General features: G+C 45.9%; 1 protein-coding gene across 1 annotated transcript in view; it reads right to left on the minus strand.

Annotated features, from left to right (window-relative positions):
* LOC126215349 (peroxidase-like) overlaps window positions 1-23196 on the minus strand; it is a 389248-nt gene that overhangs the window by 216570 nt on the left and 149482 nt on the right. The window contains exon 3 of the mRNA XM_049942035.1: window positions 17413-17461. The gene's annotated coding sequence lies outside the window, so the exon portion shown is untranslated. The remainder of the gene's footprint in view (window positions 1-17412; window positions 17462-23196) is intronic.

Raw genomic sequence — 23196 nt, forward strand, 5'->3', positions numbered from 1 at the left:
AATTCTTCGTGCAGTTGACGTAACCCTAATGTCAGCGTCAGAGATGTTGCTGCTGTACATTGTAACGTTGACCACGTCACTGTATGGAGAGTGCTACGGGAGAACCAGTTGTTTCCGTACCATGTACAGCGTGTGCAGGCACTATCAGCAGCTGATTGACCTCCACGGGTACACTTCTGCGAATGGTTCATCCAACAATGTGTCCGTATTCATTTGAGTGCAAATGTTCTCTTTACGGATGTGACTTCATTCTAACGTGATCAAATTGTAAATTTTCACAATCAAGATGTGTGGGCTGACGAGAATCCGCACGCAATTGTGCAATCACGTCATCGACACAGATTTTCTGTGAACGTTTGGGAAGGCATTGTTGGTGATGTCTCGATTGGGCCCCATGTTCTTCCACCTACGCTCAACGGAGCACGTTATCATGATTTCATACGGGATACTCTACCTGTGCTGCTAGTACATGTGCCTTTACAAGTACGACACAACATGTGGTTCATGCACGATGGAGCTCCTGTACATTTTAGTCGAAGTGTTCGTACGCTTCTCAACAACAGATTCGGTGACCGATGGATTGGTAGAGGCGGACCAATTCCATGGCCTCCACGCTCTCCTGACCTCAACCTTCTTGACTTTCATGTATGGGGGCCTTTGAAAGCTCTCGTCTACGCAACCCCGGAACCAAATGTAGAGACTCTTCGTGATCGTATTGTGGACGGCTGTGATACAATACGCCATTCTCCAGGGCTGCATGAGCGCATCAGGGATTCTATGCGGCGGAGGGTGGATGCATGTATCCTCGCTAACGGAGGACATTTTGAACATTTCCTGCAACAAAGATTTTTAAGTCACGCTGGTACGTTCAGTTGCTGTGTGTTTCCATTCCATGATTAATGTGATTTGAAGAGAAGTAATAAAATGAGCTCTAACATGGAAAGTAAGCGTTTCCGGACACATGTCCACATAACATATTTTCTTTCTTTGTGTGTGAGGAATGTTTCCTGGAAGTTTGGCCGTACCTTGTTGTAACACTCTGTACAGATGGCCGTAGTGTCGCGTACAATCGCGTACACAAGGCATAAAAGGGCGGTGTATTGTCGGTGCTGCCATTTGTAGTCAGGTGATTCATCTGAAAAGGACGAGAGGGACATTCAGTTTTGGAAACCGTAAGAGAATTCAATATTTCGCTATCGAAGGTGTCAAAAACTGTGCAGAGAATACCAAATTTCAGGCATTACTTCTCACCACGGACATTAGCCGACGGCATTCAGTTAACGACAGTGAGTACCGGTGTTTGCGTAGAGAGAGACAAGCGACACTGCGTAAAATAACAGCAGAGATCAATGCGGGACGTATGACGAAGGTATCTCTTAGAACAGTGACGCGAAATCTGGTGTTAATGGGCTGTGGCAGCAGACGACCGACGGGAGTGTGGTAGCAGCACGACATCGCCTCCTGGGCTCGTGACCTTATCTGTTGGACCCTAGACGACTGGAAAACTGTGGCCTGGTCAGCAAAGTTGCTAAGAGCTGACGGTAGGGTTCGAGGTGGCGGAGGCCCCACGAACCGTGGATCCAAGTTGTCAACAAGGCACTGTGCGAGCTGGTGATTGTCCCATAATGGTGTGGGCTGTGTTTGCGTGGACAGGACTGGGTGCTCTGATCCAACCGAACTGGAGATGTTTGCGTTCGGCTACTTGGAGACCATCTGCAACCTTTCAAGACCTTTATGTTTCCAATCGATGATGAAATTGTTATGGATTACCATGCGCCATGACACCAGACCACAATTATTCGGGATTGGTTTGAATCTGCACAGTTTCGAGAGAATGGTCTCGGCACCCAAAATTCCCAACATGAACATTTATGGGATACAATCGAGAGGTGATTTTGTGCACAAAATCCTGCACTGCAACTCTTTCGCAATTATGGACGGCTATAGGGGCAGAATGGGAAAACTGGTAGAAGCCGACCTCGGGGAAGATCAGTTTGGATTCCGTAGAAATGTTGGAACTCGTGAGTAAATACTGACCCTACGACTTATCTTAGAAAATAGATAAAGGAAAGTTAAACCTACGTTTCTAGCATTTGTAGACTTGGAGAAAGCTTTCGACAATGATGACTGAAATACTGTCTTTCACATTCTGAAGGTGGCAGGGGTAAGATACCGGGAGCGAAAGGCTATTTACAATTTGTACGGAAACCAGATGGCACTTACAATAGTCGAGGGACATGAAAGGGAAGCAGTGGTTGGGAAGGGAGTGAGACAGGATTGTAGCCTCTCCCCGATGTTATTCAATCTGTATATTGAGCAAGTAGTAAAGGAAACAAAAGGAAAATTCCGAGTAGCTATTAAAATCCATGGAGAAGAAATGAAAACTTTGAGGTTCGCAGATGACATTGTAATTCTGTCAGAGACAGCAAAGGACCTGGAAGAGCACTTGAACGGAATGGACAGTGTCTTGAAAGGAGGAACGAGATGAGCATCAACAAAAGCAAAACGAGAATAATGGAATGTAGTAGAATTAAATCGGGTGATGCTGCGGGCATTAGATTACGAAATGAGACACTTACAGTAGTAAAGGAGTTTTGCTACTTGGGGAGGAAAATAACTGATGATGGTCGAAGTAGAGAATGTAAACTGGGAACGGCAAGGAAAGCGTTTCTGAAGAAGAGAAATCTGTTAACATCGAGTATAGATTTAAGTGTCAGGAAGTCGTTTCTAAAAGTGTTCGTATGGAGTGTAGCCATGTATGGAAGTGAAACATGGACGATAAATAGTTTGGACAAGAAGAGAGTAGAAGCTTTCGAAATCCGGTGCTACAGAAGAATGCTGAAGATTAGATGGGTAGATCACATAACTAATGAGGAAGTATTGAATAGGATTGGGGAGAAGAAGAGTTTGTGGCACAACTTGACTAGAAGAAGGGATCGGTTGATAGGACATGTTCTGAGACATCGAGGGATCACCAATTTAGTATTGGAGGGCAGCGTGGATGGTAAAAATCGTAGAGGAAGACCCAGAGATGAGTACACTAAACAGATTCAGAAGGATGTAGGTTGCAGTAGGTACTGGGAGATGAAGTAGCTTGCACAGGATAGAGTAGCATGGAGAGCTGCATCAAACCAGTCTCAGGACTGAAGACCACAACAACAACGTAGGGGCAACATGACCTAATATTTCTGTAGGGAGTTTCAACGACTTGTTCAGTCCAAGCCGTGTGGAGCAGCTTCACGACCCCGTGCAAAAGGAGGTCCGACACGATATTAGAAGGTAGCGAGCGGCTGTCTGATAGACGTACACTTGAAAATGTGATCTGATATCACGAAACCGGTCGTGCTCTTGTAAGTTCAAGTACATATACTACCACTACTACGTGATCAGGCCCAGTGGACCGCACGCATCTACAAGTTTCCTCCCCCACTCTATTCTCTCCATTGCTGCTATCCGCCATCCGCCCACATCTATTGACACTTGGTTTAAATCTTCATGGAGTCCATCCCTCCAACGCTTCTCGGGTCTCCCTGGCGGTCTCTTTCCTGTAGGTGTGAAATCCCGGAGCTTCCGAGGCCATCTCTGACCCTCCATCCGGGCCACATGGCCGGCCCACTGCATTCGTTTGACAATTCCTGCTATGTTGGGCTGCTGGTATAGTTACTCGAGCTCTTGGTTGTATCTGATCCTCCATTGCCCCGTATCTTCATCCACAACCGGACCGAAGATCTTCCGCAGCACTTTTATCTCAAAAACGAGGAGCTTATGGAAGTCCTGTTTCCGGATACTCCATGTCTCACAGCCATATGGAACAACAGGCTGGATCAGGGTTTTGTACAGTCGAATCTTGAACTGTCTGGAGAGATATTTGGACCGAAGCAGTTCGGTCAAGTTCATATACAGCTGAAAACTATTTCTGGAACGTTGATAGTGATACTTCGTTGGATTAGAATTAATCTCGTGATTAATGCACGTCAGAGGCGATTTGGCTACTGATGGAACATCGTTTGGGGGAGTGGGAAGAGGTGGGGCTAGAGGCAGCAGGAGGTGGCGAGCTGGCATCGAGCAGTAGGAGCGTCACTGACCCGACCTTGCGGCAAGGTCTCGTTCCGGAGGGCCGCCGCGCCACAGAAGGAAGGAAGGAAGCCTTGCGTGAGGTCAGCAAGCGAACTGGGTCACTGCCGCTTCGGGGGCGAGCCTTGGCAGGAAGTAGTGGTCGTGACAGCCTTCAGGCTCCACAGCCCGTTCACCGTGGCTACGGAACGACCGTAATCAGTGGCTAAAATATTGTCGGGTCATTAAACCTGCAGAATCATGACGATTAAATAAGAAATAACGAAATTTTAGCCGGCCGGTATGGCCAAGCGGTTCTAGGCGCTTCAGTCTGGAACCGCGCGACCGCTACTGTCGCAGGTTCGAATCCTTGCATAAAAAACGTTCTCGGTTTACTTGCCGCGTCAAATTTGGATAACATCCCGAGCTTTCGATGACTACTTGCGTCATCTTCGTCAGGGGTAAAACTGACTGTCGTGGACCTCTGAGGCTTCCGCTTTTATAAACAGTGGACGGCTTCTCATTGGCTGGATGACGTCACGGTGAAAACGTGATCATTTGAATGGTATACATCAGAACATACGATTTACAGTGGAGGTGGAGAAGGATGGGAAGTTACCCTTCTTAGATGTGCTGGTGGAGCGAAAATCAGATGGACGTCTCGGACATTCTGTGCACAGAAAACCGACGCATACAGATTTATATCTAAACGCGCGTAGTTTTCACCATCCAGCTCACAAGAGAGCTGTGTTGAATACCTTGGTACACAGAGCAATGGCTATTTCGGACGAGGATCATCCCGGCTCCGAGATTAACCTCTCTGACGACGATATTCATAAAAAATGAATATTCCGATCGTGATCTGGCGAAGAAACCTTGGAACGACGCTGTTCGAACAGATCAAGAGGACCAACACATCGCGCGGCTAACATTCTGCGGTGCAACGACCAGCGAGATCGGCAGAGTCCTGAGCCGGCAGGGAATCAGCCCAGTCTTCCGGCCACCCAGGAAGATTAAGGAGGTGTTGCGACCCGTGAAAGATAATCTTGGCCTGAGAGTACCGGGAATTTACAGCATTCCTTGCGAGTGTGGGAAAAAAATATGTGGGACAGTCTATAAGAACTGTTGCCGACCGCTGTGTGGAACATCGGCGTCACCTGAAAAACAGGTATCTAGAAAAATCAGCTCTAGCTGAGCACAGTTTGTTAAATAAACATAAGATTTTATTCGATGAAACAAGACTACTTGCTCACGCTCCAAACTATTGGGACTCTGTCATCAGGGAAGCAGTTGAAATTAGACTCTGAAAATAGTTTCAACAGAGACTCCGGTTATGCACTCAGCAATGCATGGAAGCGCGCAATTGATAAAGAAAGAGCGCAGAGGGAGACTTCTCACATTCCTCGCAGTTCTCCCCCTGTTGCGATGGATGGCGCTGCAAGCAACTTTGGATAAAGCGCGCAAACAAAATCTGTGGACGTTTTCACCGTGACTTCATCCAGCCAATGAGAAGCCGTCCACTGTTTATAAAAGCGGAAGCCTGAGAGGTCCACGACAGTCAGTTTTACCCCTGACGACGGAGGTAGTCATTGAAAGCTTGGGATTTTATCCAAATTTGACGCGATAATTAAACCGAGAACTTTTTTTGCAAGGACTCCGTCCCGAAAGACTTCGTAATCATATTAGGTTCGAATCCTGCCTCGGGCACGGATGTGTGTGATGTCCTTAGGTTAGTTAGGTTTACTTCTAAGTTCTAGGGGACGGATGAGCTCAGATGTTGTCCAATAGTCCTCAGAGCCATTTTTGAACCATTTGAACGAAATTTTACTGATTGTGCTTATACTGTCTGTCCGCATCTGTACGTGGGTGGGTGGATGATACGTGTTCAGTTCCCGGTACTGCCAAGGATTTTGCCTTGATGGGAGGACTCCATCAGCCACATGACGCAAGTTGAAGACCTACTCGAATGAGAAATACCCACTCCAAGAACTGGAAAAGCCGGCAACGAGCAGGGGAGCGCAGTCACGACCGCGACCAACCCCCCCCCCCCCCATACAACATCCACATGACACCTTTGGCTGAAGGATGACACGGTGGTCGGTCGGTATCGCCTGGGCCAGCTGTGGTCAGAACGCCAGAACGTATACACTATAGAAGAATGGATGGTTGAACATGTATAGATTATTTACGTTATACAGGTTGCGAAATTCAGTAACCACAGCTGACACTTATGAAAACAATATTTTATTTATTTGCTGCTACTAGTTGCAAATGGAGGTCATTGCAAACTTTTGGAATTCTCAAGACAATAATTGCTCTTTTGGAGTGCATGCCAAGTTCAACATCAAGGTCTACTTTCAGATCCAATAGCAGTGAAAACAGAAGTTAAGCAAGGGTACATACTCTCACCGATACTATTTAACATAGTACTGAATCTTGTAATGACAGAAGCAATGGATAAAGTGTGAGGAATAAAATGCAGCAATCGAACACACGTAGAAGACCTAGATTATTCAGATGACCTTTGCCTTGTATACCACAGCCGCAACGACATCAAACAGAAAGTAGAAGATTTGAAATCTGCAGCGAAGGAAATCTGTTTGAAAATTAATGCCCAAAAAACATAGGACACGAGGGCAAATGATAATAACAGTGCAGAGCTTGAGCTTGGGAGCCAGGCAATCGAAGAGGTGGATACGTTTTGCTACCTTGGAAGCATGAGTACACTGTATGGTGGTGCAACAGAGGACATTAACAGCCGCATCAACAAAGCCAAAGACGCTTTTACAACCCTCCGCTCTATCTGGTGCTCGAAGGATATAACATTGAGGGCGAAACTACGGACATTTGAAACCTGGTTGATTGACCTGGGGGAGGGGACCAAACAACGGCGTCATCGGCCCCATCGGATCAGGGAAAGAGGGGGAAGGGAGTGGGTCGTGCCCTTTCAGCGAAGTTTTTAAAAGGTTACATAACTAGTTTCATAACTAGTTTCGACGCCTGAGTCGCTATTTTCAAATGTAATCACAAACCTGGAAAACTGAATTAATAATTGCAACCACATTTATTTCAAATATTGCTAAAAATACGCTAAAACTAGTAAACTAGCAATGGCAGCAGGAACGACCGATTGTGATGTCAAATAAACATTTTGCATGTTTGGAGTCTATATCAAGTAAGCGTCACAGTAGACACGAACGAGTTAGAGACACGCCGCGAAGGCTCTAGCGCCGACCGGAGTGGCCGAGCGGTTCTAGGCGCTACGTTCTGGAACCGCGCAACCGCTACGGTCGCAGGTTCGAATCCTGCCTCGGGCATGGATGTGTGTGGTGTCCTTAGGTTAGTTAGGTTTAAGTAGATCTAAGTTCTAGGGGACTGGTGACCTCAGAAGTTAAGTCCCATAGTGCTCAGAGCCATTTGAACCATTTGAACGCCCTAGCATGTGGGTATGGTCAATACTAAATTGTAACAGGAATGCTCGAGAAACATAAATGTGATTTCTTGAAAGAAAGACAACACAGTTCTCCCGAAACCCTACTGAGTAAATTTATAGAAGCTGTGTTGCAAAAAGACAGTGCGACGATCTTACACCTTGCTAGTTATGATGAATAATCGTGATTAATGCGCTTATACGAACGTGAAGACATTCAGTTTTCCGTCGTTTAATATGTGAGTGAAAAACGAGAAAAAAATCAATGTACTGCTACGAGGTACCCTCAGTCAGCAGGTATGTTGTAGATGTACAGTATAACGTGAGTTGACACCTTCGCGCCGCACAAGGACATTACAATCTTAATGAGCCATTGTCATTGAATATGTATGATTCCTACTGAACCAGACCCGTAGTTGACCATTCGGAAGTGAGATAACATGTTGGTGTTTACCGTTCGACACTCGCTCATTCACAAAAGCCACACCCTCTTCGTTAAACCAACGGAAAACAACGCAGATAAGGCTGAAATGCAGTACACAAATTTAGCACTGCCGTACAGAGGGACGATAATTTTGTAACGACGATGCGGCCTTCTGCGCTTGAGAAATAAACAGCCACACCTCCACGGGAAAATGGTAAACATGTCGATATGAGCAACGGCAGGTTCAATGCGAGACGGCCGGCACGTATCTCCGTGGTTTATTTCTGGCCGCGGCAGATAAACCGGCTCATATATCGGCCTCCTGTTACTCTAGCATACGATAACAGACAGCTGCACACAACTGCTTCCTGATGCATCTCGCCCCTCCACAGCTGGACATCATCATGTAAACACCCGACACTGAAATATGCTATCCGCAGCATGTTTTCTGCTTCATCTCAAACGCAGTGGTATATTTTATTTTCTGCTATGCTATTTCTAAAAATGCCTCGTCACTAGTAAGTCTGTGATCGAAGTGATGTCGGCACTCCGTATGGTAAAATCGTTGTCGCGTAATGTTTATAGAATTATCATCTAAGTACATGTGATATTCTGCAAGCCACATGCAGTTGCGTTCGAGGGGTACTTCTGGTAGCACCAACTAATCCCTTCTTCCCTGTTCCACATGAAAATGGCGCGTGGGAAGCGTGGTTGTCCAGCAAGCCTCTGTATTAGCTCTAATTTCTCGAATTTTCTCGTTATGGCCATTATGCGATGTGTATGCGGGAGGAACTAATACACTACTGGCCATTAAAATTGCTACACCACGAAGATGACGTGCTACAGGCGAGAAATTTAACCGACAGGAAGAAAATGCTGTGATATGAAAATGATTAGCTTTTCAGAGCATTCACACAAGGTTGGCGCCGGTGGCGACACCTACAACGTGCTGACAGGAGGAAAGTTTCCAACCGATTTATCATACACAAACAGCAGTCGACCGGCGTTGCCTGGTGAAACGTTGTTGTGATGCCTCGTGTAAGGAGGAGAAATGCGTACCATCACGTTTCCGACATTGATAAAGTTCGGATTGTAGCCTATCGCGATTGCGGTTTATCGTATCACGACATTGCAGATCGCGTTGGTCGAGATCCAATGACTGTTAGCAGATTATGGAATCGGTGGGTTCAGGAGGGTAATACGGAACGCCGTGCTGGATCCCAACGGCCTCGTATCACTACCAGACGAGATGACAGGCATGTTACCCGCAGGGCTGTAACGGATCGTGCAGCCACGTATCGGTCCCTGAGTCAACAGATGGGGACGTTTGCAAGACAACAACCATCTGCACGAACAGTTCGATGTCGTTTACAGCAGCATGGACTATCAGCTCGGAGACCACGGCTGCGGTTACCCTTGACGCTGCATCACAGACAGGAGCCCCTGCAATGGTGTACTCAACGACGAACCTGGGTGCACGAATGGCAAAACGGCATTTTTTCTGATGAATCCAGGTTCTGTTTACAGCATCATGACGGTCGCATCCGTGTTTGGCGATATCGCAGTGAACACACATTGGAAGCGTGTCTTCGTCATCGCCATACTGGCGTATCACCTGGCGTGATGGTATGGGGTGCCATTGGTTACACGTCTCTGTCACCTCTTCTTCGCATTGACGGCACTTTGAACAGTGGACGTTACATTTTAGATGTGTTACGACCCGTGGCTCTACCTTTCATTCGATCCCTGCGAAACCCTACATTTCAGCAGGATAATGCACGACCGCATGTTGCAGGTCCTGTACAGACCTTTCTGGATACAGAAAATGTTCGACTGTTGCCCTGGCCAGCACGTTGTCCAGATGTCTCACCAACTGAAAACGTCCGGTCATTGGTGGTCGAGCAACTGGTTCGTCACAATAAGCCAGTGACTACTCTTGATGAACTGTGGTATCGTTTTGAAGCTGAATCTCGTGGAAGAACAGAGCGAGCTGAGTTTCGTTAAGATCCCTGCTTGCGGAATCCATATTGATTATTACAGAGGAGATTTTCGTTCTCCAAAAACGTGGTAGTTCTTGAACATAGAACAGTACCATGATTCTACAACAAACAGGAATCACGTTAAACAAAAACGATGTAAAAAGTGTTTTGCTAAATAATTCAGAACGGTGAGAAAATTTTGATGGCAGGAAGAAATAACGGAGTCTCACATGGTTCAGTTTTGTCTTCACTCCTATCCGATATACAAGTGAATGACCTTCCAAGTATGGTTGTAGCTTCTGCATACGTAACAAGCGTTAATGCGCTTAAGTAGAAAGCACTAGAAGAAATTGCTAACAACGCTTTTTCAAGTAATAGAGAAGTGTTTCTCAACAAATAGATGCTACTTTAACTTCAGAAAAAAACGTATACTGTATACTGTACAGTTAGAAACATTAACAATTGCGGTTTGGAGTCAGCGAATGAGACAGAATATTCCACATTATTTTTTAATGTGAATATGGATGGGAATTTCAACTGATTTTGTAAAACAAGTAATTATAACAAGTTCTGCTCTTTGTATAATTGCTAATACTGGAAGGAAACCAACCAACATAGCTCCACTCATTTGTGTCTTATATTTCTCTAGGGTAAGTTATCGCTTAGAAAGTGCGTACTGAGCATACAAAAGCAACTGGTGAGAGTAGTGGGCGGTGTTCACCCACGTTCACTTTGTAGGCACTTCTCCAAGGATTTAGGCAAATTAACTGTAGCTTCACCATGTATACAGTGTCAATCTCAGTTTCAGAAGACTGTTAATATCCATAGCTTCCACACGAGAAGAAAAACTTACCTTTTATTAAAGATGTCGTTCGCTCAGGGAGAATTTTAGTGTGTAGCGACAAAAATCTTTGATCGCGTACACAAATCAGCAGTCCATTATTTGCGCGAATTACATGTCCTTGCAGCCCGCCCGGGTCGCCGCGCGGTCGAGTGCGTATCGAGGTCCGGTGAGCCGGCTAGCCTGTGGATGGTTTTTAGGCGGTTTTCTATCTACCTCGGCGAATGCGGGCTGGTTCCCCTAATTCCGCCTCCGTTACACTATGCCGGCTATTGCTGCGCAATCACTGTCTCCACGTACGCGTGCACCATAATTACTGCCGGCCGAAGTGGCCGAGAGGTTCTAGGCGCTGCAGTCTGGAACCACGTGACCGCTACGGTCGCAGGTTCGAATCCTGCCTCGGGCATGGATGTGTGTGATGTCCGTAGGTTAGTTAGGTTTAACTGGTTCTAAGTTCTAGGGGACTAATGACCTCAGAAGTTGAGTCCCATAGTGCTAAGAGCCATTTGAACCATTTTTGAACCATAGTTACTGTACCACGCAAACATTGGGGTCACGCTCGTCTGGTATGAGGCGTTCTCGGGGGGAGGGGGGGGGGGGAGGAGCGAGGCGTCCACTGGAGCACGAACCGTACAATAACACTGTGTTTGGTATGGGGCGGCGGTGGGGTGGGTAGACTGCTGTGGCCTGTTGTGGGGTTCTCAACTACCGAGGGCTACGGCGCGACGAAGCCTCTCTGTTGCTTCTGTGTCCCCGGGTTAATACACACAATACACATGTCTGTGCGTAGACATCGTTTCAAAGATGGACAAGCAAGCTACACAACTGGCTATTAAAATTGCTACACCAAGAAGAAATGCAGATGATAAACGGGTATTCATTGGACAAATATATTATACTAGAACTGACATGTGATTACATTTTCTCGCAATTTGGGTGCATAGATCAAGAGAAATCAGTACCCAGAACAACCACCTCTGGCCGTTTTAACGGCCATGATACGCCTGGGCATTGAGTCAAACAGAGCTTGTACAGGTACAGCTGCCCATGCAGCTTCAACACGATACCACAGTTCATCAAGAGTACTGACTGGCGTATTGTGACGAGCCAGTTGGTCGGCCACCATTGACCAGAGGTTTTCAGTTGGTGAGAGATCTGGAGAATGTGCTGGATAGGGCAGGAGTCGAACATTTTCTGTATCCAGAAAGGCCCGTACAAGATCTGCAACATGCGATCGCGCATTATCCTGCTGAAATGTAGGGTTTCGCAGGGATCGAATGAAGGGTAGAGCCACGGGTCGTAACACATCTGAAATGTAACGTCCACTGTTCAAAGTGTCGTCAATGCGAATAACAGGTGACCGAGACGTGTAACCAATGGCACCTCATACCATCACGTCGGGTGTTACGCCAGTATGGCGATGTGGAATACACGCTTCCAATGTGCGTTCAGAGCGATGTCGCCAAACACGGGTGCGACCATCGTGACGCTGTAAACAGAACCTGGATTCATCCGAAAAAATGACGTTTTGCCATTGGTGCACCCAGGTTCGTCGTTGAGTACACCATCGCAGGCGCTCCTGTCTGTGATGCAGCGTCAAGGGTAACCGCAGCCGTGGTCTCCAAACTGATAGTTCATGCTTCTGCAAATCGAGACGTGACTCAGCAATCGAGACATGGCTGCACGACTCGTTACAGCCCTGCGGATAACATGCCTGTCATCTCGTAGTGATACGAGGCCGTTGGGATCCAGCACGGCGTTCCGCATTACCCTCCTGAATCCACCGATTCCATATTCTGCTAACAGTCATTGGATTACGACCAACGCGAGCAGCAATGTCGCGATACGTTAAACCGCAATCGCGCTACAATTCGACCTTTATCAAAGTCGGAAACGTGATGGTACGCATTTCTCCTCCTTACACGAGGCATCACAACAACGTTTCACCAGGCAACGCTAGTCGCCTACTGTTTATGTATGCGAAATCGGTTGGAAACTTTCCTCATGTCAGCACGTTGTAGGTGTCGCCACCAGCGCTAACCTTGTGTGAATGCTCTGAAAAGCTAATGATTTGTATATCACAGCATCTTCTTCGTGTCGGTTAAATTTCGCGTCCGTAGCACGTCATCTTCGTGGTGTAGCAATCTTAATAGCCAGTAGTGCATTAAGCAGGTACGTAGCGCTATGTCTAGAGTTAAGCAATCATTGTTTCGTCACTCCATATGTGAATGGAACGAGAAGAAGCTGTCATAGCTGGTACTATTGGAAGCTCCTGCTAATTAAATAATTAACTAGCTACAGACTCAGTAGGAAATTCCGATATGGCTCACGTCCAAGAAACTATTAGCGGCAGATTCATCGTTGCAATCGTATCCTACCGCACGTCAACACGACGTAAGGAAGTGAGCAGCGGAAGAGATGACACTCACTTCTTCGCGGAAATCACTCTCCCGCCACGAGGAGACCGCGTGGAGAGCTGCAACATGAATTTCCTTGTGACTAGCGAAGCGGTGACTGTGGGCAGGCGCGTAGCTCATCTTTCCACCGACTTGTCACACAAACAACAGACTCAGATTTGGCTCGAGAAAACCAAAATATTTCACTAGAGTCGCTACAGGACGGAAGCGTTCAGACAAGCTTCATCGGCAGCCCAGTTGGTAAACAACCCAGTACCTCGCGTCAGAGAGATAAAACACCTGCCATCTCACTGTTGCAATACGTGATCTCATTTATCTAGTACCCCAGCGAAAGGAAAACATTAGGAGGCTGCTTCCCTGTTACTGCCGTCGGTCCCTACTCTCTACTCACACTACAAAGCGTTCAGATGGCTCTGTGCACTATGCGACTTAACATCTGAGGTCATCAGTCCCTTACTCTTAGAACTACTTAAACCTAACTAACCTAAGGGCATCACACACATCCATGCCCGAGGCAGGATTCGAACCTGCGATCGTAGCAGCAGCGCGGTTCCGGACTGAAGCGCCTAGAACCGCTCGGCCACAGCGGCCGGCGCTTACACTTCAGTATCCTGTAGCATTCAAGAAGCAGCTGACCATTTCACTAAGACAATAAAGTATCTCGCCAGTTTTTGCCTGTCAAACAGCACACCAAACGCATCCACACTCTCCAATCTGCGCTTCTTTCTGTTTTCGTTTCTAAACATTTCCCCCTCACTGACCATTTGCTTTCAGTCACGTCCCTGATTCTCTCAATCTACCACCCTCTCTCTCACGTTTACTGCTGCCGGTGCCTCCCAGTTGATATGAAGCTGCCTGTGACTGTTCTTCTTCTGCTTTTCATCATCCATTCTTTTCTCTGCTATAACTACTACTGTTTGCAGTACTTACGTTGTTGCTGTGGTCTTCAGTCCTGAGACTGGTTTGATGCAGCTCTCCATGCTACTCCATCCTGTGCAAGCCTCTTCATCTCCGCGTAACTACTGAAACCTACATCCGTCTGAATCTGCTTGCTGTATTCATCTCTTGGTTTCCCTCTATGATTCCTCCACCCCCTTCCCCCCACGATTCCCTGCAGTACTAAATTGGTGATCCCTTGATGCCTCAGAATGTGTCCTACCAATCGATCCCTTCTTCAAGCCAGGTTCTACCACTAATTTCTCTTCTCCTCAGTTCTATTCAGTAGCTCCTGATTATTTACGTGATCTATCCATCTATCCTCCAGCTTTCTTCTGTAGCACCACATTTCAAATGCTTCTATTCTCTTCACCTCTAAACTATTTATCGTCCATGTTTCACTTCCATAAATGGCTAAACTTTAGGTTCAAAATGGTTCAAATGGCTCTGAGCACTATGGGACTCAATTGCTGAGGTCATTAGTCCCCTAGAACTTAGAACTAGTTAAACCTAACTAACCTAAGGACATCACAAACATCCATGCCCGAGGCAGGATTCGAACCTGCGACCGTAGCAGTCCCGCGATTCCGGACAGCAGCGCCTAGAACCGCAAGGCCACCGCGGCCGGCTAGAACTACTTAAACCTAACTTAAAAAAAGGACATCACAGACATCCATGCCCGAGGTAGGATTCGAACCTGCGACCGAAGCGGTCGCGCGGTTCCAGACTGTAGCGCCTAGAATCGCTCGGCCACTAAGGCCGGCAGAATGCCAGGGCCGGCTGCTGTGGCCGAGTGGTTCTAGGCGCTTCAGTCCGGAACCGCGCTGCTGCTACGGTCGCAGGTTCGAATCCCACCTCGGGCATGGATGTGTGTGATGTCCTTAGGTTAGTTAGGTTTAATTCTAAGTCTAGGGGACTGATGACCTCAGACGAAAAGTCCCGTAGTGCTTAGAGCCATTTGAACCATTTTGAGAACGCCACTTTTGTTTCTTCTGATTAGTTCCCGACCGGAGATCCGAATGGGGGACTATTTTGTATTCAGAATACTTCATTTTATTTACACTTTATTTCAAAATTGTTACGGTTTTCGTGACCTCTTGTTGACAAACTGTCTGTTGGTTTCTGTCTCTGGTTTTTCGGCTGACGTTTCTTTTATGATGTTTTTGACGTTTCGCCACCGCGAATGGCTGTCATCGTCACAGCTTCACCCGATAAGCTTCTCGAAGTCTCCCGCCAGCAACAGAAGGTGAAGCTTTGATAACGCCAGCCACTCGTCTTAGCGAAATGTCAGAAAAAATCATCAAAGAAGCGTCGAAGAAAACATTATAGTTACTTCCGAGTATTGGATTTCGTATGAAATAAACTTCTTCAAATAAACAAGTTATTTCACTATTGCAGGTACAAACGAAAGGGCCGAGTAATTATCCCAGTAGATAAAGGTCCAGAAACCAGTGGTTTCTCCGATACGACGTACTACGACAGGGTACATGAACACCTCGTAACTGAGTCTCCGTGGATTTGAAACACAGATACGCGTTGTGGGGAAAGACATTACGAGAAGTGACCCACATGGCAACCGTTCAAAGTCAGGTTTCAGCGCGTCTTCTCATCTGCGCTCGTCCGCGTTCAAAAACTTCGAGGCGTATTGCTTGATTGACAACCACTCACAATGCTTTCCTGGAGCTCATCGACACTATCAACAATGCTGGAATATACCAAAGCTTTTAAAAACACCCAAAGAGAGAAAATCCACCGGGTTGAATTCAGGGGACCTTGGAAGCCGTGGTATTGAGAGCCACCACCGATACACTTGCTCAAAATTCGTGCTACGTGTTCCTAAACAGATGACGGTGCACCATGACCCATGTACCACATACGCGTTCTTTAACCATAAGGAAGGTAATGCAAAACTTAGCCATAGACGTTAATAATGTTGTTAACACTGGCATGGCAGCCCTTGTCCATATATCGTATCGGAGAAAGCATTGCTTTTTGGACCTCTGTTTTTTTTAAGATTATTCCTTCTTTCACTGTCTAGTCGCCAGTTTCGTTTGTACCTGTAACAGCATCAAAACAATCTGCTGTACTGACTGCCTGACTCACTAATCATCGGCCAGCCCCAGCACAAGATCGTTTCATAGGTTGGCAACACTCACAATGTGAACGAAAACAAACGAATAGGCATAAACACTGCGGCAGTGATGAATGAAAAACAGTTGAGGAAGCCAATTATAAATAGTGCAGCGCAGGAAATACTGCAGAATGACAAAAACTACCTAGTGCAGATGTGAAATGAGAATTGTCGACACCATCCACTGTTAGCAAGAGGGGAAAGTACAGACTGTGTAAAGAAACACCGTAAGTAGCTTGCAGACCAGCTTCATAAAGAAAACGCTGTTTTTAACCTAAAAGAATCAAAAAATAAATGCACAAACGTGTGTCTCCAATTTACAGAATACCACAGAAGATGCTTTGTAAATAAAAGCGAAACGCGTCCGGTGTACTTCTTTTTAATTAAATTGGAGTCAGCTTAGGACAGATAACCTATAATAACAGATGTTAACAGCTGTTGCGGAAGATGGCCACACAAACAACTTGCTAAAAATAGAAACTTGAATTTTGGAGAGGGCGTGGACCTTATACTGCAGGCAACGTTTAAGAAAGGTCCGAAATTCCATTCCTAAGGAATTTTGAAGCTAGAACTACGAAAACAGGTATCTGGTTTCTCAGTCAGAAAGTAAAAAATACGTTTCAGCATTTTTTGAATTTCAATTACTGTGGGGGTAAAATAGTGGGTGAGATTATTCGTATGTCGGAAATTAAATAATTACTGAAGAACTAACGGGGTAAAATAGAGATGAAAATTTTTTTGAAAATACTTCTGTACGTTAAAAAATTTTTAAGTTAAATTTGGTATTTCACTTTTCGGTTAGATATAAAGAAATGTTTGCTACGGGATGCAAGTTGCTATGGAAATATCTCCACGCCAAAGGGCTGATTGACAAAAACTTTGAGTCAAGATACGAGAATCGCTTTGTGGGTATAAGTACATTCGGAGAAGACCATGATTATACGGCCTTAATTAGCGTGAAATGCTTGAAGGTGTTGCAGTTTGTGAACAACATCAAAATTCGATTAAACAAAAACGAAAAAATCTTTGAAGGCCATACAGTCTACGCGAGCGAAGCAGCGGACACTGAGCATGTGTGAGATATGAAGAATGCCTGGTTAGGCGTAAGACAAGGATTTTCACACTGTTCTTTCCAGAATAAATAAAATAAATAGTACGTATTTTTGATGTTCTCTGTACGTATTTACGGTTCCGGACTTACCCAATAGGTCTGTACGGTGCCCTCGGTATTGACGTAAAGTAGCAGCGATCTGAAACACAAGAAATAACGTAAGTCAGAAAAATAGGCACTGCAATTGGGTTCATGTGTAGACACAAAGAAGGTTCGGTGTGTGTTAACATTATGCAGTCTGCTGTCAACACACACATCATTGCAACTTAAGTGTTGTTGTCTTGCTGCTATCTTCGTGTAACAGGTTAATGGCTCTGAGCACTATGGGACTTAACATCGGAGGTCATCAGTCCCCTATAACTTAGAACTACTTAAACCTAACTAACCTAAGGACATCACACACATCCATGCGCGAGGCAGGATTCGAACCTGCGACCGTAGCGGACGCGCGGTTCCAGAGTGAAGCGCCTAGAACCGCTCGGCCACGCCGGCCGGCCGTAACAGGTTAATCTTTGATCAAAATACCGTATATGAACCCTAGAGAAAGAGGTAATGAGACTAATTTTTCCGTTCCTTACGAAAAGGATGAATCACGTGACACATAAACACCCCTTTTAATTCCTGAACTGATACACATTTCAAAACGCAGTTTTCGGCAAATGTTAAAGGTTCGAGGGGGACGTGTATTTTTGTTTGGTTAATGTTTTTAGCGCTGGTATAAACGGGTATATTGAAGCAAATACGTTTTCCAAAACGGAACGGCATTAGACAGGTGTTCAAAAATGGTTCAAATGGCTCTGAGCACTATGGGACTTAACATCTGTGGTCATCAGTCCCCTAGAACTTAGAACTACTTAAACCTAACTAACCTAAGGACATCACACACATCCATGCCCGAGGCAGGATTCGAACCTGAGACCGTAGCAGTCGCGCAGTTCCGGACTGAGCGCCTAGAACCGCGAGACCACCGCGGCCGGCAGACAGGTGTTGAGGAGACAGTTAGTGATAAAGCGTTTATTAATGTTGACGTTGAAAGCTGTCGTAAAAAAATTCGAGAAATGTTCTAGAATTTGAGAGCACGGTGGCTGGAATCGGCCTTTGCGGTGAAAACAACTGCGAAGCAGAGCTCTCGTGCTACGCTGCGTCAGAATGTCAACACATTCGCCAGTCTACTTGTCTGCGCTGCGTGCACATTCGCTGCGTGCAGACGTGTACACCAATGAGGAGAAATGGATTGCAACTATTATATGGTGAATGTAAATAAATGCCGTAAAAACAGTACAGCAGTTTAGGGCTATCTGTCCGGATCGGCAATGTCCGACGCGCCAGGCAATTGCACGAACTATTAAGACGCTAGTGCGGACAGGCTGTTTGAACGTCAAAAAGAGGATGAATCACTGCAACTGAGAGAGAAGACGAAGAAGCCGTTCTGGCTACGACGCTAATGAATCCGCACAGTGGTACGAGACACATTGCCAAGGAACGTGGAATCAGCAAGACGACTGTCATCCGCATCCTAGATTGACAGATTTCCCATCCCTGTCTTCTGTCACTACGTCAGGCACTCGACCACCGTGATTTCGAACGTCGTACACAGTTTTATCGGTTTGCCCTTAAGCAACTGAGAGAAGACCCTACGTTCTTCGAACGTGTGCTTTTTACCGATGAGGCGAAGTTTACTAACCACGCTTATGGAAATTTCCGTAACGTGCCCCAGTGGGCAGCCGAAAATCCACACTGGCTTCTTCAGGTGCGACATCAAAGGCCGTGGAGTGTGAACACATGGTGCGGTATCTTAGGAAATTACATTGTGCTACTTTACTTCATCTCAGGCATTTGCACGCACAATTTCCGACGAAAATTCTGCCGGTTCTTCTAGAAGAGTTAACCTTGGATGTTTGACAGTGTATGTGGCTGCAACGCGACTCTGGCCAGCTCACTCGTCACGTATTGCTATTGCAAATACTGAATGAGAACTTTCCTGGACGTTGGATGGGACGGAGTTCTGTTGTCAAATACCCTGCGAGGTCCCCCTGTTGGACTCACCTTGATTTCTTTCTTTGGGGAGCAATCAAAGATGCAGACTATGGTGGAGCTCCGACTACGTCAGATGGTATGTGTCGTCGAATCGTCAGAGCATCTTCTACCGTATCATCCACTGTAATTCACTGCTCTCTCGAACGGCGGTTGCAAATGTGCCTGCCTATCTGTCTATGGTCAACAGTTTGAACACATGCTTAAATGAAGAATAATTTTTTTTTTTGGAAGACAAAATTTATGTTGTGTAATTTGTGTGCTTACCAAACCATTGTTAGAAAATTGTTTATTTGAGTTACGTGTGTACGAAATTGCTCTGCACTGTCAAATAAGTCGACATCGTGTATTGGACTTAGCTGATAATACCGTCATTATGCGATTGCGTTTCGTTACGAAGAATATTTATTTTGCGGTGTACAGGTGGTAACCAAAGTAATTTTAATAAAATGTTTAGTTCGACGAATGTATCCCTAACGATATAATTTACAGCAGTGTAGGAGGACACAGTTGTCCGGCAGCATGTACGAGGGCCGTTCAGAAAGTAACCTCCGGTTGATTTAAAAAAATACACCAAGTTAAATAAAAATATTTTAATATATACATCTTACAACTACATCTTTGCACTATTTTTCTACATAGTCTCCATAGCGATTGAGGCACTTATCGTATCTCTTCACAAGCTTTGAAATTCCTTCTGCATAAAAATCACCCGCTTGTGCCTGGAGCCAGCCTGTGACCGCATCTTTGAGCTCTTCGTCGTCATCAAACCGCTGTGACCCGAGCCATTTCTTCAAATGCATGAAGAGGTGATAATCACTTGGCGCCAGGTCTGGGCTGTAAGGTGGATGGTTGATAATGTCCCACTTGAAGGACTCGAGAAGGGCCGTTGTTCTGCGAGCAGAGTGAGGACGGGCGTTATCGTGCAAAAAAACGATACCGGAAGTCAGCATACCACGGCGTTTGTTCTGTATAGCCCGTCGTAACTTTTTTATTGTTTCACAGTACACGTCTTGATTAATGGTCGTACCACGTTCCATGAATTCAACCAACAACACCCCTTTGGCATCCCAAAACACCGTTGCCATCAGTTTTCTGGCAGAAAAATCTTGCGAGGCTTTTCTCGGTTTGGTAGGCGAATTTGAATGTGCCCACATCTTTGATTGTTCTTTTGTCTCAGGGTTCACGTACTTAATCCAGGTTTCGTCACCGGTCACGATTCTGTTTAACAATGGTTCTCCTTCGTCCTCATAACGTGACAGAAAGTCTAATGCAGAGGCCATTCTTTGAGTTTTGTGGTGGTCGGTAAGAATTTTGGGCACCCATCGTGCACAGAACTTACGGTAACCCAATCTTGCTGTCACTATCTCGTACAAGAGAGTCTTAGAAATCTGTGGAAAACCAGTAGACAACTCCGACATTGAGAAACGTCGATTTTCACGAACTTTTGCATCAACTGTCTGAACGAGTTCGTCAGTCACCAATGATGGTCTACCACTCCTCTCTTCATCACGAACGTTTTCTCGTCCACTTTTAAATAAACGTACCCATTCACGGACAACTCTTTCACTCATAACTCTCGGTCCGTACACGGCACAAAGCTCACGATGAATAGCTGCTGCAGAATATCCTTTGGCTGTAAAAAACCTTATGACAGCACGCACTTCACATTTGGTGGGGTTTTCTATTGCAGCACACATTTCAAACTGCCACAAAAACTAAACTAGCGCAGGTACGACGTTCACTCGACCACGGCTTGATGCCGACTGACCTGTTGAGTGCGTGAACGCACAGATGGCATCGCTACTCCCCCCACAACCCGCACTGTGACCAATCGGAGGTTACTTTCTGAACCGCCCTCGTACTTTACCTCTAAGAAGCACGCAGCCACGTACAGGAAAAGATATGTCAGATCTTCCTTCTAACATTTAGATATTTAATACTGTGGTTGCTTTTCGCAGCTTATAAGACCTCTTTATTTTTGAAGAATGAACAATTGATTTCACTGTTTCATCTCACGTAAATCTGACAAGATACACAAATGTGAAATAGTTTTCCTAAGCCCTTTGCGATACGCTAGATCTGAGCCTATGTCATATTTCCGGACACAACATTCGTAGGCAAAGCTGCACCTAGGTCGTAAGTTGGTTCAAGGGGAAATAAAGCTTTATTCTCGTAGCGCAGGCCTTCCTTACAGTATACAACTACGCAGCCTGGTCCGAAACGTCAGCTTGGCACTGTTTACACCGCAAATGCCGCTTCCGGCCTCAGTGCTCTCACATCCTAGGGCATTTCTCGAATTTTTTTACGACAGTTTCCAACATTAACATTAACAAACGCTACGTGTCTGTAATTTTCTTCTCAAGAGCTATCGAATGCAGTTATAAAAAGTTCGACTTCGGAAAATGTACTTGCTTCAGTATCTCCGTTGATACCAGCGCTAAATACACTACCCAAACAGAAACATAAATGCCCCTCAACGCTCTAATAGTTTACGAAAACTGCATTTCGATATGTGTAACCGTTGACGAAATGAAAGGAGTGTTACGTCCTATGTGACACGCTGTTTATACAAGGGTAATCCCAAAAGTAAGGTCTCCTATTTTTTTATAAGTACATAGACCTGTTTATTTCTACAATGGTTTACATCAGTTAACAGCTTGAACATTTAGCTATTTTTCGACGTAGTCACCATTTCTGTCGATGCGTTTTTGTAGACGCTGTGGCAGTTTTTGTATGCCCATGTCATACCAACTCGCCGCCATGCTCTTCAGAAAGTTATGAACCTCTTCTTTCACCTCGTCGACGGAGTTTTTCTCTTTCCGGCCAAATGTTCCTTTAACCTAGGTAACAGGTGATAGTCACTGGGCGCCAAGTCAGGACTACAGGGTGGGTGGGTGATTGTGTTCCACTGAAACTGTTGCAGGAGAGCAACGGTTTGCAGAGCGATGTGTGGGCGAGCGTTGTCATGGAGAATGTGTACGCCCTTGCTCAACATTCCTCTTCTCCGGTTCTGAATTGCCCGTTTGAGGTTTTTTCAGAGTATCACAGTACCAGTCAGCGTTAATTGTGGTACCAGCGATTCAGCTCCGAGGAGGAGGTGAAAGAAGAGGTTCATAACTTTCTGAACAGCATGGCGGCGAGCTGGTATGACATGGGCGTACAAAAACTGCCACAGCTTCTACAAAAATGCAGCGACAGAAATAGTGAACATCTACATCTACAGGGTGAGGCAGTGAAACGGCACGATTTCGATAGTGGTTGTCGGGTGCGGAGGGGGGTTGCGAGAGTGGGGGAAGTGACCTTGGGCGTCTAGAGTGGTGCAAGTTTCAGTAGCCATGGAGCGTTGGTCGAGTGCGCAACGTGCATATGCCGTAAAGGCATATTACAAAAACGCGGATAGTGTGGTTGGTGCTCAACGCGCCTTTCGTCGTGAATTCAACCTGCCGCCACGGGCTCCCGTGCCATCAAGGAAAGCCATTCTCCTTTGGGTTAAAACCCTTGAAGCTACTGCTAGCACAACAAAGAAAAGACGCGGCAGCACAAAAACAATCTGGACACCCGAGAACATTAATCGTGTGCGCGTAGCGTTGGGACGAAGTCCGCGAAAATCCGCGAGACGGCACAGCGCAGAACTTGGTCTCAGCAATCGATCAGTAAGACGGATTTTGAAGAGTGACCTCCACTATCATCCATACAAAATTCAGGTAGTGCAATCCCTTAAACCTAATGACTACAATAACCGTATACGCTTTTGCCAGTCAATGCTTAACATTATTGAACGAAATGATGAAAGAGTGCATAACTTATGGATGAGTGATGAAGCCCACTTTCATCTTA

The sequence above is a fragment of the Schistocerca nitens genome, chromosome 12 (assembly GCF_023898315.1).
Source record: "Schistocerca nitens isolate TAMUIC-IGC-003100 chromosome 12, iqSchNite1.1, whole genome shotgun sequence".
Taxonomy (NCBI): domain Eukaryota; kingdom Metazoa; phylum Arthropoda; class Insecta; order Orthoptera; family Acrididae; genus Schistocerca; species Schistocerca nitens.